Below are 18,216 nucleotides of genomic sequence, written 5' to 3'. Positions count from 1 at the left end.
CCATTTCTCATAAGGAAAAGGAGGAAAGAGGAGGGAACAAAGAGAGAAGGGTTTATTAAAAATGTTGGACAGAGACAAAGCAGGGACAGACGCTTGTCTGGGCTTGAGTTCAACCCCAACTCTGTTAGGCTGCATGTTTTATTACTCCTTCCCTATTTTCATGACGGCAAAGAGGAGAGAGAAGTCTCAGAGAGTTGGTCTGGCTGTTCCTGTCTGACAGAATTAATTTCTAATAGAGTCTGAAAGAAAAAAAAAAATCCCATATTAAAAAAAAACTAAGTGGGGATGTTCTGGGAAAATAAATAAATAATAAAATAAAATTGCTGCAAGTGAAATATGTAGCTACTATACCAGCCTGAAAACAAAGTGACCCTGCTGGTATGATGACCTAGCATTTTAGAACTGATTTTGAAAAGAGACTCCTCAAAGGACAGATCCTGTTTTTATAAAGAAAACTATTTCCACTAAAAATAACAGAAGAACTGTAATCAAAACAGGTTGTTTGGTACAGTTTTAATTAAAATCATGTTTTAGTACCTTGATAAATAAATGTCTCACATTTAAATGTACCTTGAAATAGTCACGTGTTCTAACAAAGCTCTAATGTTTCAATCCTGTTTTTTCAAGAAAACATAAAATATACATAAAATAACCTGCAGGCTATCGGGAGAGTGACAGAAATGGGAAGGGATCAAACTTTGATTTGATTTTAGTGACATAAGGCAGTTGGAGATAATCAGAGAGAGGTCTATCAGAGGTCTATCCACTGATCTATAGTCAGAAACCAAGACTTAGCTATGGTGCTCAGCTCACGCTTTCCCCGGGCTGAATCTCTGGCAGTCCTTGTTTACATCTGTCACCAGGAGCCGAGCTAGAGGCTGCTGCTGTCGGCGAAGCTGCAGTTGTCCGACGAGACAGCAGCCGCATCAGTCTCACTCAGCTCCGATATCACATCCTGAACTCCATTCATAGACTTTATATAGACTCCATCATATCGATCTTCCTGCCCCAAAAATAGGCACCACGGACTCCTGCGGGGGTTTTTTTGACCGACAAAGAAATAAAGTTCCGTTTTGTCAGCTGCACGAAACTAATCTGAGCATGAAAGCTAACTCACAGAGTCCAAAAAAGTGGACTGTGTGTCCTGTTAAGCTAGTGTTTCTGCATCCATCCATCCAAACACATTTTAATTATCTGAATGAACAGTCAAATTAAATAATACTTTGGAAGAAACACAATTAACATGACCCGAAATGTCTGAACTCACTCATGACAACCTGTTATTTATACTGGCTCAAAGCAGAGTAAAGGAATGTGAGCCCCTTTTGTTACATCAAATGACAGGATCAGGGCTTGACATTAACACCGGCCATCCGGCCAAATGCAGGTGGATTTTGGCAGTGGCTGGTAACACCGCCACTCCCACTGGCCACTTTGGTGGGTTGAATTTTATCTCAAACATGGAGCAGAAGACAAGAAAAAGATGACTCTGATGATGAAAGCTCTGAGGAAATTTAATTTACCTCTCTTCATTGTCATTCTCATGAAAAAAGAAACGATTTTCTGATTACAATCGTTAATAAATATTTAAGCAGACAGTGTCTCTTGCTGAGTTTTTATCAGTTCAATTAATCCCCTTGACCTTTTTATTATAAGCATTAACAAACTACTATTTTAATTACTATGTCTTAATAGACTGCATATTCTCATATGAAAGGAGCACAATGTTACACACAACTTTATCAGAGCTGAATACCTGATTAAGGACCTGTGGTTTTTAACATTGGTGTAGTCTTGTTTTGAGGGTGCACAGGGGTCATTTACATTTAAAGAGGTTGTAAATCTTTTTTAAGTAAACTTTAGCATGTCATCATCCACTTTAATCATATTGAACACTATATCCAAAAACAAATTGTGGCCAGTGAAAATACTGAGTGGCTAGTAACTCAGGGATACCACTAGCCACAGTGGCTGGCAGTGGTGTGCGGTCAGGGGAGGCAGGGAGGGCAGTGCCTCCCCTAGGCTAACAAGATTTTTTTTTTTTTTTTTTTTTCATAAAAATATTTTTTTTTCCAGTTGTTCGTCTACAATTTGTTATAATTAAAAAATAAAAAAGGAAATTACTGATTTGTCAATAAGAGGGAGGCTTACAGAGGGGACGGACAGCGTTTCGCGCTGGCTTCTTGTAATGTGCGTTGGAGGCAGACTCCGAGAGAGAGACTGTTTACTTGAAATCACAACGTTTTGCAGGTTCGGGCATGCGTACTAAGGTCTCGCGCTGATTAACGTGGGCATCGTTGAGGCACAGCGCTTCTCTGCCTCCGCAGGTTGTAATACCGCACCCTCTTTGAGGTCTCGCGATAGTTTGTTAGTGCAGACGTTTGATGGAGCATACCGGAGGTGCCTGGCCTGTGTTCTTGTGTTGTTGAAAAACGGGTTTCGTTCGTATTTTGCTCTTTCTCCTTTGGTGTAAATCCTGTAGAAATGCAGGTGAACGTATGTTTCAGGTTTTACTTGGCATTTCATCTTGTTAACTCCGGGACTTCAGTCTGTCTCCGAACCGTAGATGGGAAAGCTGATTAACGTTTATTTACTTAGCTCGTTGCTGTCAACCGGTGTCTAGGGGTCCAGGCCAAAGTGAGGGAAAAGACTAAAGAGGAGGAAAAAAGGTGCACCTTGTGCACAACTGCACGTTTATTGAGGAAACAAAGACCAAAATAATGTTGTCCCGCCCCACACACACCGGCGTGCACTCAGACCGTCTCTCCTTCTGCTGTCACACGCGCGCGCACACACACACACAGCACAGACTGTCACCGCATTAAAGGGGCAGGGCTGGCCAGTAACAGTTTGTATTAGCAAATATGAGCAGTGCACCGTATATATAACACACACATATAGAAATTTCAACTTTAGCTGGGTGCCTGCCTCCCTTGTCATGGACCTCACCGCATGTTACTGGTGGCTGGTGAGCCAAAAAGTAAATGTCAAGCCCTGGACAGGATGTTACAAAAAAGGGCATTTTAAGCAGCTTTATCGAAAAATGACACTTCTTGTTGAATAACATATAAAACCAGTGACTGACCTTTTCCGCCATTATCAGACGGTGTTAAGTGTCAATAAAAAAAGAAAAAAACTGCAATATGCCCTTTAAGATATGTTTTGATGTAAATTTATGTCAGAAAGGTGATTATGTAACTGTTTATGAAACATGTTTGGAAATGACTCAATGATCTTAACTAATTGTAGAAGATTACACACACAGTGACTGTAAAATGGCAAAAACAAACGTTAAGAAAAAAACAAAAGAAAAAAAATGGGTCTGAATTGCTCATTTCTACATCAGCACATTGTGCAGGGTTGAATTTTGAGGTCAGCACTTTCAAAATGCTACCCATCACTCATAGGTTTCAGAGCTTTGTTTTAGAAACAAATGGGTGACATCACGGATACTGTGTTTTCAAACTAATGTTATGTCACAAACAAAAAACATAGAGAAGAATCTGGGTAAATAACACCACAATCTGTTCTTCTTTTTGAATTATCCTCTTGGCTCTGGGTGCACTTTGGTTTGTTTTTAGTTTGTTGCTGCACATCTGCTGGAGAGAGTATGATCAGGAATAAAAATATTGAATATGTTTAATATTAATGAGATCAGATCAGGGATACTGCAATAGTGTCTGGAGCAGTAAAATATCTGTACTGAATTCACTCTGATTTAGACAAACAGTGCATCACAATAAGCCGTGAATTAAGTCAAAGAGTGTGAGGCCAACTTCAGTTTAGTTCTTCAGTCTTATATATTTATATAAACCCCAAACTCAGATCTGGAATAATCAGATTAAATCCTGATTGGTCTGTTTTTGCCCCCCTTGTGGATATCTGTGGTAAAACATTTTCAGTAGATCACTGGGTCCTGACGAGCACATGTCTGGAGCCCTGGAGGGAGAAAACAGGCCTCGTGCAGCTTGCCTGTCAGATGTGCTGCAGAGCAAAAAAACAACTTGTGTTCCTTTTCTGACCTTCAGGCTCAAATATTGTTGTTTAGATGTACATCACAACAGACAATGTTATGTCAATGTCAACAAAAAGCCTTCTGGACCTGTCATTGAATGCTGAACATCATGTGTCTATGATGTGAACATACAGAAAACTCCAGCTTGGTCTCATGCATATCTAGTTTGTTTAGTCCTGATTATTTCTGAATCCAAATAAAAATATTTGCTGTATTTGATGTCTGAAGACAGGATGTTTCCAAAGCTGAATACTTGTTTCTACTCCTTTCAATGTTTTGTGCTCTCAAAGGGACATTTTTTCTGGGCAGGAATTTTTTGTTGACATGGCAATAAAAAGCACAGGTGGAATTTATCGCATCAGTGGATAGTTTCCATTAAACTGAGTGACTTCCAGGGTCCTCGTATTGTGGATGCTGGCATACTGTCATGTTGTTCAACCTGATGGCACTCAACCATGTTAGCAATTTGTTTCACATGTTCTTTTCCTGCTGTTATGAGTCAAAGTGTCAGCCATCAGAAAAGTTCTGAAGCAAGACTGCCTGAGCAGCTAACTGCTTTCTCACAAAACTAAAACATTTGATGGCAGTTGTAGATTTACTTTACTGTTTCACACAGACTATTCTAGTGTATGGTATCAGATTTGAAGTACAAAGCAGTCATTTAGATCTTTGCTAATTTTTAACATCAAAACAAATTGTAGGAGGCGGAGCTATGAGCAGACCTTGGTGTTTAAGGCCTCAGGAGATCCCAATGCAATGATCTCAGAGGCTTAGAAAATCTTGGGAAGATCTTGTGGTATTTTTTCTTTTTTTCCCTTTAAAAAAATGGACTGTTTTTATCGGTTTATAGACAGATTCAGGGATTTCTACAGTATACAAATATGTAGAGGTTTGAAAATCTGCAAACGTTTAGTATGAGCATCTGGCATCGGTATTGTAGAAACTATGTTAAAAAATACAGTAATGTAGAATATCCCCAAGAGTACTAACCCCAGAATAAGTATTTGATACAATGGAAAAACTGAGTGATACAGAGGAGCCATGTGAGAAGTTCATGTGGTCTGACTAAACCAAAATAGAACTTTTTAGTATAAACTCTGCCCAACGTGTTTGGAGGAAGAAGAAGGATGAATGCAATTCCAAGAACACCGTCCTAAGCGTGAAACATTAAAAATTATGCAATGTGCTTTTTTTTTAGTTTTCTTCTCTCTTAGCTGAAGTGTACCTAGGATAAACATTACAGACTTCTCCATTCTTTGTAAGTGGGAAAACTTTCAAAATCTGTGGTGGATCAAATACTTATTTTTACGCTATATATACAATTGAAACCTAACATAACCTGGATGTTTAATGAGTCTCAAACTCATAGCCCACCACTTGATATCAACTTAAAGGGAAATTTGGCTCCCCACATTCCTGACCCCATCCATCGTAGGGACCTAGGAATAAATACCCAACTTTGAGTTGACCCTGAACGCAACAACAGAATCACGAAATGAACCCATGCAGGAAAAAAAAAAAAAGAAAATGGAAGAATGATTTTTACTGTGGTGTTTAAGGCAGATTGCACCTGTGTCATATGTAACAAAAAAGCCTCTGTCCTTCAGGAGTAAAACCTCACACAGCATTATTCAACTAAATGTGAAGCTGTGTGCAAAGTACCATTGAGCGGACACAACAAGCTGTACAAGCTCAAGAAGGAGCTGTCAATGCAAAATGATGTATTTTAGAGAAAGAAGGAAGAAAAACATGAGAAGCACTCTCAGGTGTCTGTCAGCAAGCATTTGGCAAGAAAAGCCAGATTTGATTGTGAAATAGTTCCGGTTGAGAATAGGGCAGCACGATATTGGAAAAAAACTGACATTGCGATTTTTTGAGGGGTTGCGATATATTGCGATATATTGCGATATAGTGCGATATATATTGCGATATTAAGAAACATAATAATTTTCACCAGATGACTTGAATAGCTCTGTCTGGGAAGAATTTGGTTGACTCACATTGACACCATTGTATTCCTATAATACCGTTTAATCCAGGCTAAGGGGGTTTATCTGTGAATAATGAAGATTGCTGTATATGAAAGGGATCCAGGAGGCCATGTCTCTGTACAAAATAGAATAGGTTTCAATTTCAGTTGCTTTTTTCCATTTCTCCAATAAATGGGATAGTCACATCACATGCGCAATGTGACTATTGCGCATGCGCATATTGCGATGTTCAAACGATATATTCTGCAGGCCTAGTTGAGAAGTACAGTTGTTGAACATTTGGACGTTTTGGGGTTTTTTTTGTATTCCTTCTGATATTTGTGGAATACCTGAAGTGGCCCCCATGTGACAGGTTTGTTTGTTTAGTGCAGGGGTCGCCAAACAGTCAGAGACCAAGAGCCACAAAAATGACCATGGTACTATGGAGAGCCTCTTCACACACGTGGTCTTACAAACACACTTCCTTTCACACATGAACAAAATTACATAAAATGAAAATCAAAACATTTCAAATTTTCATAGCAAGATTTATTGTGTTTGTAAGTGTGTTTAAATTCATACTAGAGAAGAGAAACTGAAACTTAAGTATCAATCTGTACACCCAAACATTGATCAACACTGATCCCAACGTTGGCATCAATACATCAATGTATTAGATTGACCGGAACACCACTACTCTTAACTGTATATATATTTTTATAAATGGATTGAAGAGCCACACACTAAAAGGCAAAGAGCCACATGCGGCTCTCCTGGTTTAGTGGCTCTCAGGTAACTTGAGTTGGGGACCCCTGCTTTTCGAGGACCAGTATCAAACCTGATTTTGTCATTGTTGCTTGCAAGCTTGGTGATATCAAGTCACTATAAGCCTGATATTTTAATCAGCATCAATATAGTTAATTAGCTCATTAATGAAGCTATTCAAACAGATTACTTTGAACGCCTTTGTTATGTAAACATTGTACAGGAACACAGCTCTCTGTGAGCTTCAGTCTAAACTGTGTGTCTATATCAACAAGTGCTAACACGAGCTGATGAGGTTTGGCTCATTGATAATGAAACTGATGCAGCAAAGGGACAAACAAAGACTTATTATGGAGATCCAATTTGTAGTACAGGTTTAAAATTAGAATATTGAGTCACTTCACACACACACAGCGAGAGTTATAGAAAGATGCAACTGACTGGCATTTTAAAAGGAGTCAGTGTAGAGATGTGACCGTCCTCATCCTTTGTGACGTACTTCTGTGGTCCATGGGGCACATTGTTATCCACCCCGGTTCTGATCCTCATTGATCCAGTCACGTCAATCTCTGTCTCCTGCTGAAGACAATATTGCCCCTATATATCAACTTCCAGAGCTTTGGTCATCAGGATAGATGGCCTGGAGACCGATGAAGCGCACACTGGGGATTTGTGGAAAAACCTTGAAACACTGTCAGGTCGATGAAGAGAGCAGCAGCAGCCATCATTCAACTCAGAGAGCAAGAAGAAGAGTAAAAAAAAAAAAAAAAAAAAAAAGACTCGTCAATCAATAAAGAGCCATCAGGAGAGTCGCAGTCACATGGTGAGAGAAGCATATTATCTCCTCCAGGCTGGGGACACAGAGGAGGACTTACCAAGTGTTAAGAGATATTTGGAGAATTTGTTGAGTCACGTCACTTAGGTTTCAATTTAAGGTCTGGGTTCAGATATCCTCACATGAACTTATTACTTTGGATAGTTTGGAGCAGACTTTCCAGCTGAGTCATGGGAAAGGAGTCACGATCTGTCCCATTCGGTCTTTTCAGGTGTTGACTTCTGCCTCGTCATCCAGTTATCCAGTTGTAGATTTTCAGTATCTGATCTATAGTCTGTATCAGTGTTTCATTTTTCAGGTCAAATTAACTGACAGACAACATGATACTACAGCTCAACTTATGGTGTGTCTTTCCCTCTGGCTATAATGTCACTCACCACCAACTACACTTCTCTGACTGGCTAGATTTAATTGTTGGACAGTTCTTGGAACTAGACCAGTATAATTTCTTTGAACCTTTTCTCTGAAGAGTCACGTGACACTGATGTGACTTGTCTATCAGGTGACTTATGGAGCTTTATCACACCCACGTTATCCAACAGTCGTATGGTCCTACGACAGCATACCTTAAATCCCTGTGTGTGACAGCATGATTTCTGACAGGAAAGGTGTTGAATTTCAGAAATGACATCACTCTTTCAGGGTCGATGTGATCCTTTGGATGACCCAGCAATGATGAAGGATTGATGTGTGGCTCTACATGAGACCTTATGTTAAACTTTTCATTATATTTTAGAATGTGTTCTGTTTTCCCTCTGATGTATTGGAGAGTGATCATTCTTAGATCTGGTTGTTGCTTCTTTTTTTCTTCTTTTTTTTCTTTCTTTAGTTCTGTCTTTTTTTTTTCTCCTAATACCTGGGATGTTTTCTCTGGACCAGGAGTCTGCTACCTGCAGCTCTTTTACTGTTTTGCAGTATCTACCTGTAGCTCTTGTAAAAAAAATAAAAAAAAAAATAAAAAAAATAAATTATATATATATATATATATATATATATATATATATATATATATATATATATATATATATATATATATATATAACTGCTGTCAGGCGATTAAAAAAATAATCTAATTAATTACAGGATTTGTAATTAATTAATCTAATTAATCGCATTTTAATCTCATATCTGCTCAAGGTCCCAAAATAAAGAATTTGAATTCCAGGACATTAAAATTACATTAAAAGACATTAAAAAAACATTTAAAAATAAGGTGGGAATATAAACAACACATTTTAGGTACCCTGAGGCATAAGGAACAAATGGAAAAAGTGTAATGGTTCTATCTTTACAAAATCTACACAGTCCTGCACCTAAGATAAGCTAATTTGATTTTTTAGGACGGTTTTTGCTTATGTTCACATTTTTACTCGATGTGGACTCAATTTTCTCTGCAATATGAACTTCTATACTTCTATGAGGTCAGGAGAACCAGGGCTAAAGGCTAAAAACTGTGAAGAACTATGTACAAAACACTTTTTTCAAGTCTTGGATCAAAGAAAAGTGAAGTTTTATCAGTTTAACATGCTCTAAACACAAAAACTGTTGCTCATTGGTGCAGAGCAGCCCCAAGCTGAAACATGACACCAGGAAGATGGAAGGAAATTTTCAAAGAATTCTTTAGATTTAAATACAAGACATTTATCGATCATTCAGGGCTTGTTTAATGCAGTAAAGAGTGTAAAATTACCTGTTTTTTACAGAATTGAGCTAGAGCAATCGGTTGATTTTCTGTAGATTTTCAAAAAGGACGTGTGAATGAACGAGATGTGGATGGAAGTCCCCTTAACAGAGCTCTCTCTTCACCCTGGTTCAAAGTTGATGACGTCAGGTGTGATACATTCAGGGACCGTCGGAAATTTGAAAATCTGACGAGAACACCACTTTTTTCATGTAGGACAAACGGTTTGTAAATGCTAGACATTTGAAAATAAGTGCGTCTTTGAACGACTCGCGGGTTTGGGATCCAGATTAATCTGCGTTAATTTTTATGACGCGTTAATTTGTGGTGTAATTAATTAATCTAATTAACGCCTTAAAATGACAGCCCTAATATATATACAAAAATGACAAAAATGAGCTTTTTGTTGTTTTTATGGCATTAATGATTTACAACATTGGTATTGAAAACATCACAACAAAAACAAAGGGTTTTAAAGTAAATATGCATCACATCTGTCAAAAAGCCTACCACCACCCTACTTCACCAAAAACAACATCAACGACCACCAAGGTTTCTTGCCCCTGTGGCTAACCTCAAGTCATATGTTGTATACATGTCCAAATTCATGTCAAATTAATATCCTAGCATATTCAATTACTCTAGCTTTACACCACAGCTTCACCATCATTATGAGTCTAACATGAAAGCCTGTCTGAAGCCCAACCCTTGAAAATAGATTCTCCTCCCCAACTTTATTTCACCTGATCACTGGAGGAAAGGAAAACTCTGTTCAGTCTCTTCAAAGTTTCTTTTTGTGGTTCTTTTTTTTCTGAACAACTGAAAAGAGGCCATGGGTTATAATGAAGTCAGACTCTGATTATGTGCACAATGAAAGACACGGTTCTGCTTGTTAGACTCAGCATCTCAAACCCCGGCCAATGGACTTTACACACACACATTGAACCCAATGTTTTGGCTCGGGGCGCTCTGCTGCCACCACTTTCATCTACCTGCAGCCAGGGTGAGGATATGAAGAGACACACAAGGAAACTAAAGGGACAATCTGCAACACCATTCACAGATTCACAGCCAGTAAGAAAAACAGTGGCTCAGATGTGAGAACTAAGTCAACTTTCAGCAAATTTCAGTTCGTGACAAAAGAAAAAAAATCTACATTTCTAATTTTTTTTTTCTTACTATTATTTTTATTTTGCAGACAGCTACCTACCTGGTGCTTACCTCTCACTCAAATAAGCCATGCCCTTATATGGGCAAAACACGCAAGTTAGATAAATCTGAAAGTATGAGTTATAAAAAAAAAAAAATCATCTGTACAGTGTGTACAGACAGGATTTTTTTTCCCAACCAGGCTTTAAACAAATGTATTTTTACTCTAAAAATTGGCTTTTTTGAAAGTGTGTTTGTAGTTCCTGGTGTTTCTAAAGCAGACTCTCAAGAACCCCTTTGTCCCTTGGTCAGCGTCCATGGAGGTGCCTTCATGTCTGAAAATAGGTGGAAATTAAACCACATTGTCCATTTCACATACAGTCATACAGTTAATGGTGTGAATCAGACACAAACACACACACACATACACACAAGTACTAAAGTAGAGCAGCAGATTTGTTCATGACAACAGTTTATATTCTCACTGGGCTGAATATCAATTTAGGATGGCCTCCATTTAGTTGGGTCACCACTTGTCAGGAGGGACTTCAGTGGAGTATACACACACACACACACACACACACACACACACACACACACACACACACACACAGATTTGAAGAGAAACCTAAAATCTAATTTTGCTATTCTGTTATATTAAATGCTCAATTAACCCTTCGTAACCTGTAATGGATTATTTGTTCGAACATCATTTCTTTTGTCTCCTTGCTCTCGAACAGGGACATGAACACACTCATACATTCACACACACCCATACACACGGCTGTGGCCTCTTTATGAAAATACATGATAGACTGTGTGACCTTGCTGGGTGATTTGGACAGAAATTAAATTAATGTTGATTACTGGAGTCCTGCAGTACCACTGGTTAAATGGGACGTTCCTAATGAGAGACAGAGGGAGCAGGAGATGAGGGAAAGAGGACAATGGGATTTAAAGAGGTTAACACAGAGCTGCAGATCTGGGTCACACAGAGGTCTCAGATAAGGAGTCTGAAACATGTTTGTGAGGAATCTGCTGCATTGCTGTTTAATCCTAATAGTCTGAGTCGTTAATTCAACTGTGCAGTTTACAAAGATCCCTCTTTACGCAGTGCAGCCACTTAACCTTGATACTGAAGGAGACTCTCCTGAGGAAAATGAGGCGACATATCATGATTAGTTCTACTCATCAGATAAACTATTCTCAGAGCTGCGCTAAACACTTTAATTTGATTGGTCACTCCAAGTAACTTTAATAGTAAATTCCAAAGTGTTGGAGTTTAAAGAGAGAACAGAGACTTATTTAAGCTCCTGTTGTGTATATTTCAGCTACAAGATTTGTGTTTTATAGAAAGTTGGTGCTGAGTCATGCTCCCTGATCAACTCTCCAGTGTCAGTTTCACTTTGTAGCAGAGGCAGTTTCAGTTCCCATTGCTGTTACTTCCACATGAAGGTTGATGATCTACAACTATTTGAAATACAGCTTTTTAATCAGATAAATAATGACAAATATAGATCTTTATTGGCATGGTTACTTGTTCTGATGACCTGGTTTGCTGTAAATGAGAAAATACATAGTTTTAGGAGGTTTTCTGCAACTTTGTCGTAATGTCAAATATTTAAAACTTTTCAAAGTTTAGTTTTAACTTTATTTAGTTCGGACCAATACACTTTTTTTTTTTTTAATTAACACTTCTGATTTTGCTGTGTTTGGCAATTAAATCTCAGTAGCAGGAGTGGTGAGTACCTGAATGTACTTGTTAAATCAGTTCCTTGAAGATAGCCCAGCATTTAGGGTTGTGCCCAATGAGGTTCACTCTCAAGTGTGTGACCCGGGTTTGAATCCAGCCAGTAGTCTGTTTAACCCTTGCCATTCCCCCACTCTCTCCCTGTTTCCCACTCCATCCACTGTTCTATGCTGTCTGATTGAAGGCACAAAAGCCCCATTAAACAGGGTTTAACAATATATGTAAAGTGACACTGGAGCACTGTTAGCGCCTGTTGTGTAACAATGACTTGTAATGAAATTAAAAAAATAAATAAAAAAAAATAAAAAAAAAAAGCAAACAAGCCCAAACTCTAATAACTGGTCAATAAGGTAACATTAGCTAAGCCTGAAACGTGGTAATAAAATGTAATAATACCTCAAATTTATGAATTTGACAAAAAAAACATAATAAATTGTTAATTCCGGGGGCCAAAAGTTATCATAGTTAAAGACCCGGCATAGTGTTACATTTTGGGTTTTGTCACAAGTTTTATTTAGAGGTGTGCAATTACGCAGCAGTACTATGACCTGTAACTAAATATTGACATTTAAACTCTTAGTATTGATATTTTTGTTAAAATAAAAATTCATATTATTGGGGAGTTGGAAGTACGGTATGTCTCCTGTACCTCAACCACTGAAGATGGCACCGATGAGCTATTCTACTGTATGCTGCCCATAAACTGTATAATAAGTAATCTCAAAGTCAATTCAAAATATTCTATTCCTAAACTTGTTAATGTGGGTTAAATGCCATAAAAACATTTTTTTTCTCTCTGTTCTTGGGTCAGTTAGTTTAGAATCATTTAAAGTTTAATTTTACAGTGCAGTAGAGTGATAAACTTGTCATAATCATGCTTTGTGCAATACTTGGCTTTTTTTAATAGGTAACATTGGTGACACAAGGTGACATTTATCAGTTCCACCAACTGACCACGTCTTTCACCCAATAATTTGAAAAATGCCATTTAATCTACTGTGACAATAAGTTTATTGTCACGATAGTTCAAATGAGAAACTTGATGCAGTTTATGTTTATATATATATATATATATATATATATATATATATATATATATATATATATATATATATATTAGGGCTGTCATTTTACCGCGTTAATTAGATTAATTAATTACACCGCAAATTAACGCGTCATAAAAATTAACGCAGATTAATCTGGATCCCAAACCCGCGAGGCGTTCATAGACGCACTTATTTTCAAATGTCTAGCATTTACAAACCGTTTGTCCTACATGAAAAAGTGGTGTTCTCGTCAGATTTTCAAATTTCCAACGGCCCCTGAATGTATCACATTTAGCAACATGCTTTGAACCGGGGGTAAGAGAGAGCGCTGTTAAAGGATAAGTTCGGTTCATACAGCTTTTACATTGTTTATAGAATGAAATAGAACAAAATACTCACCCAGAAGGCTTATCTGATCCAAGCAGTGCTTCGGGAGACATTTAGATCCAAAATCGTGAAGCGGACGTCTGTATAATGGGATCCATCGGGGCATAGACAGCGCCGCTCCTAAAACTGCGCAATACTCTCTGGAGCACTGACTCCTTTCTTTGAGGGGCAAGCGTAAACAAAGTCTTCATCAGTTTAGAGGTCAGTACAGTTGCACAGCGCTGTCTGGAGTGACACAGACTGCAGCAGAGGACTATCTCAGAGGGGACCATGATGGAATATTGGTGAAAAACACGAGTTTTTGGACGATTAATGCCGTTTAAGGAGCGGCGCTGTCTCTGCCCCGATGGATCCCATCATACCTATATAGCTTATCGTATCTTAACCCAAGTATCGTGATGCATGTCATACCGCAAGTTTCTTGCCAATACTCACCCCTAGTTTAATAACACTTTTCTAACTTCATTAGAAAAAAAAAATCAATTAAATTTTAGGTCATAGTCTACCTGTTGACACTATGGCAAAAAAAAAGAAAAAAAAAGAAAAAAACTGTCTGTGGTGTAAATTTCCGTTTACACAAGTCTAATTACAGTTAGCTCGACAAAGGTGAGAGCAGCCTGAGAAGAAGCTGGACTCAAAATACCTCAGAGGGAAAATGGAACAACATCCTGTCTTGCAATCCAGACAGCAACAGCAGAGCTGAGCTGAGCATCAAGAGAGCTGGGACAAAGTTCACAAAGACTGACTTAACAGGGAAAACAAAAGGTTAAAAAGAAGTGCTAATTTCTCTAGCTGTACACACTGTACAGGGAGGGGGGCAAAGTTGTAAATGTGTTAATTCATGTCATTAGGATACTGATGGGAATGCATTGACATTAAAGCTTTGGCCACAGTACAAGCAAAGACACTGTCTGAGACAGTGGATTGTAGCAACATCATATTTTTACAAATGATTACATCAACTTTTTGAACATCAGCTTTTCCATGTCTCTGGTTAGCACTCACAAATTTGATGATTCTGAAACAGAAAATTTGGCTGTTAATGAACACTTTAGGATGAGCAAAACCTCTCTATTAGACTGTAGTGTTTTTATGCGGCTTCCTAATCATATTTTTCCTTCATTATTAATGACTGAATCATAAATGAAGTCAATCCATTGAGCATCAGGGGTTACAGAAAAGAAACAAGTAATTAACTTTTCTGATTGTTCCCATAGTTTATAGCAAAGAACAGAAAGCAAGTTTATCCAGTGCCTTTTCCTGAGAGCTCCTTACTCACAAGGTTGAAACCTTCAATGTAACATGCCATTTAATGCTTGTCTTAACATGTGGTGCTCAGCCGTGTTTCAGTCTGTCCAAATATCCTTTTTCTAAATGAAAGACTATTAAAATCTGAAGAGCCACTGACTGGAACTCACAATGTGCTTCAGTTTTATAACCAATCTCGGCTTCATTTGTAAATCCCTGAAGGTAAGACCTGAGATCTCTCCTCATCGTGAAGAGAGGGGGTGAAGGAGGGGGCTCTGTCAGTGAGCAGCAGAATGTTAAAAATGTGAAATTAATGTGAAGGCAGTGCTGGAAGATTAATGCAGGTGCTGTGTGCGACTGTTAAAACCCTTACAGCGGCGTGTAAACAGTGTATTCAGGATTAATTATGGCATGAAGGGAGAGTTACAGCAGTGCAGACGTGATGAGATTACAGTAGGCATCAGGATCTTCTTTTCTGTTTGGACCTGAGTGTCTCTGTGTTTCCTGGTTAGACCATTAAAATATGGTTTAATCAAACATCACTAGCTCATGAAAATAATCTTACTACCCACAGATGGGAGATGCCAATAATGACATAAAAAATGTTAAGGAAAAAAAAAAGAAAGAAAGCAGAAAGTCTAGTCAGAAAGGATGGAGATAACTCACAGGGACTATGTTCGGCTGCTAAGCTGAGGTTTGGAGGAGTGATTAATGAGACTTCAGTTATACAATAAAGACTCAACTCCCAGTCCAGGGTGGTAAGAAAAATCTACTTGTTTAGTTTCATGAATAAAGACATTATTATTATTTCAAGAACTTGACAAGCAAATATTTTCCAACCTCACTGGAAGATGTTATTTATTTTTATTATTTTTTTTTAACTCTTTACAAGCAATTCAGATGTCTATTCGCTTTTTTTAGTATCTTAAAATAAGACTTTCTTTTCCTCTGGGCTTGTCAGGTGAATGTTGCTCATATTAAGTCTTGAGTCCATATTTACTAGAAATAAGACACAAACACTTGCTTAGATTTCAGTTTGTCTAATGTGAGGAATAAAAGCTGCAGTTCCCAGACTGACCACTTGAGGCTGACCAATAAAGCACCAGCAGCCACACTCGCAGACATCTCTAAAAGACTGGACTAAATGACTAAAATGGCTGTAGTGAGGGACTTTGATCCATTTCAGTTATGGTGCCCCTTGAGGGCATAGAGATACCTCTCATGTCTCCACTGATTTTGTCTTCAAAATTTAATAAATAAACAATCAAAAGAAAACAACACAACTCTCCAGCTTTAAAGCTACAGCTTGAAGGATCTGTCGCCACAAGTTTTTAAGCAGGTATGGTAAACTGAGGCCTTGTCCCTCCTCATTTGTTTTTGTTTTAAAAAATACTTTCGTCCACACAATTCCGCCAACAAGTGTGTCTCAAAGCATTTCAGACCCATGTTTGGTGGTGTTTTCCAAACATGAAACCCTTACCAGCCAATCAGAATGAGCCCTCGTCATTCAGCTGTGACGTTTGCGAGCCAAAAACTCAGTTTCCCAGTTTGTACATGAAACCATGAAAAAAGAGTTTTCCAAAATCTTCGCTATGGCCAGAGTTTTCTGAAAAAAATCTGTTTTGGTGACATAAAGCTACGGCCTAAGCGTATAAAAATATATGGGGTTGGCAACGTGAGGGCATGGGCTGAAGGGTTAGGTAGAAGTGTCCTGGGTAAATAATCTGGGACCTGACTATGAAGGGATCTGTAGGTAAGAATTTCAAACTGGGTTCTTAAGGAACTGCGAGCCAAAAGATGGATCATGGTTTGTGGTGAGCTGAGACTCACCCCTCAGCAGTTTTCTGCTCTGATTCCAAGTTGCTTGAGAGCTGACATGCTGAGTTAGGTAAAAACAAAATTACAGGAGTCAGTGTGTGAAAAGATGAAAGAATGTGTGAGCATAACAAGGTTAAGGATTGATACTAAAGATCTCAGTACAATGATTTATCTCAGATCAAAGTGACAAGTAAGATTCCTTTTTTAGATTACAGAGGCTGAAGTGAACAGCAGTAGACAGAAATCGAATGTGCTGTAAGAATGTGAGATTGTGCGAATAACCTTATCATGTCCCAACAACTAAGACCTCTATTTTAAAGTTATTAAGAAACAGATCTCTCATTTAGAAGTTTTGAGGTTCAACTCTAAACACATGCTGATGTGTCCCTGAGTATTACACTGAACCCTGAATTACTCCTGCTGGGGTATGAGGGTTGCATGGCTTTGGTCTCATTTGTGCCGGCCCCAAGCCCTGATAAATGGAGGAAGGAGACGCCGAGTGTAGCTGTCAGTCAACAATAGTTTTAATGAGCTTATGGAGCCAAGGAGTTTAGATAACCTGCAGGTATCTGTTGGTTTTAAAGCAGACATAGAGTTGTATGTAATCCGTATGGAGTTGATCAGATATGCAAATGTATGTATGACCTCATCCATAAAGGCCTAAAACAGGTGTATATGTACCTAAAATTGTTTTGGAATAATTAAAGAGAAGCAGTGAGGATCTTAAAGGTGCTGTGAGGAGGATCTGTTTAAATTGAACTGCAGCGCCATCTAAGGGCCTGGGGTCCTACGCACACTGTTGAGAAGATGAGACTTTTCTTTGTTTATTTATTTTTTTTATTCAAGACAACTTTCCACCTGATAACAATATAAGGTAACTATCAACAGTTCTGAAGCGCTGTCGTTAGAAATTTGACAACAAGCAAACTTTGTCAGTTTGTACCGTAGTTTAGTAGCTAGCTATATTTAGCACTACTGACAGCCCAGTGCTCTAAGACATGTCTGTAATGTGTAATGTTAGTGAATCCTGGTTAGCTACGTCCTGCCAGTCATCTACCAATCAGAGCTAACGTAACCTCACTCTTCATTTTATTGATAGACTCTCAAGTTTGAACAGACCACGGCAGAATAACTGCTGACTGTGGGTTGGAATCAACATTATCACAAACAGATTAGCCCTTTTAGCCTTTAGCTCATGCTCTATCTCTCTCCTGTTTATCTTTCTTCTGCTCTTCTGTCCTGTTTCTGTCTGACAGTTGGGCTCCTGTGTCCACCATCTCTACAAAATTAATCACAGATTTTTTTTTTTTTCAGCAGAGAAAAACACAGATCTCTCTTCTCACGACTAAACTTTGTAAGCAGGCGTGGTGTTGTCATAGAGACCTAGACGTGCCGTAAATCAATCTGATCCTTTTTAACCCAACCGGGAAGCTACAAAGAAGCATTTTGAAAAAAAAAAAAAAAAAAAAAAAAAACAGCAATATTGGTGTTGATAATCTGACTTTAAATCACAATCAGGCTTATATCTAGAAGGGAGATTTTTTCAGTATCA

The sequence above is a fragment of the Halichoeres trimaculatus genome, unplaced genomic scaffold, assembly GCF_033239565.1.
Source record: "Halichoeres trimaculatus isolate MK-OKI-2021-1 unplaced genomic scaffold, fHalTri1.1 fHalTri1_scaffold_7, whole genome shotgun sequence".
In the NCBI taxonomy this organism is placed as follows: Eukaryota; Metazoa; Chordata; class Actinopteri; order Labriformes; family Labridae; genus Halichoeres; species Halichoeres trimaculatus.
The sequence above is the reverse complement of the archived record's forward strand: the minus strand, read 5'-3'. Positions refer to the sequence as shown.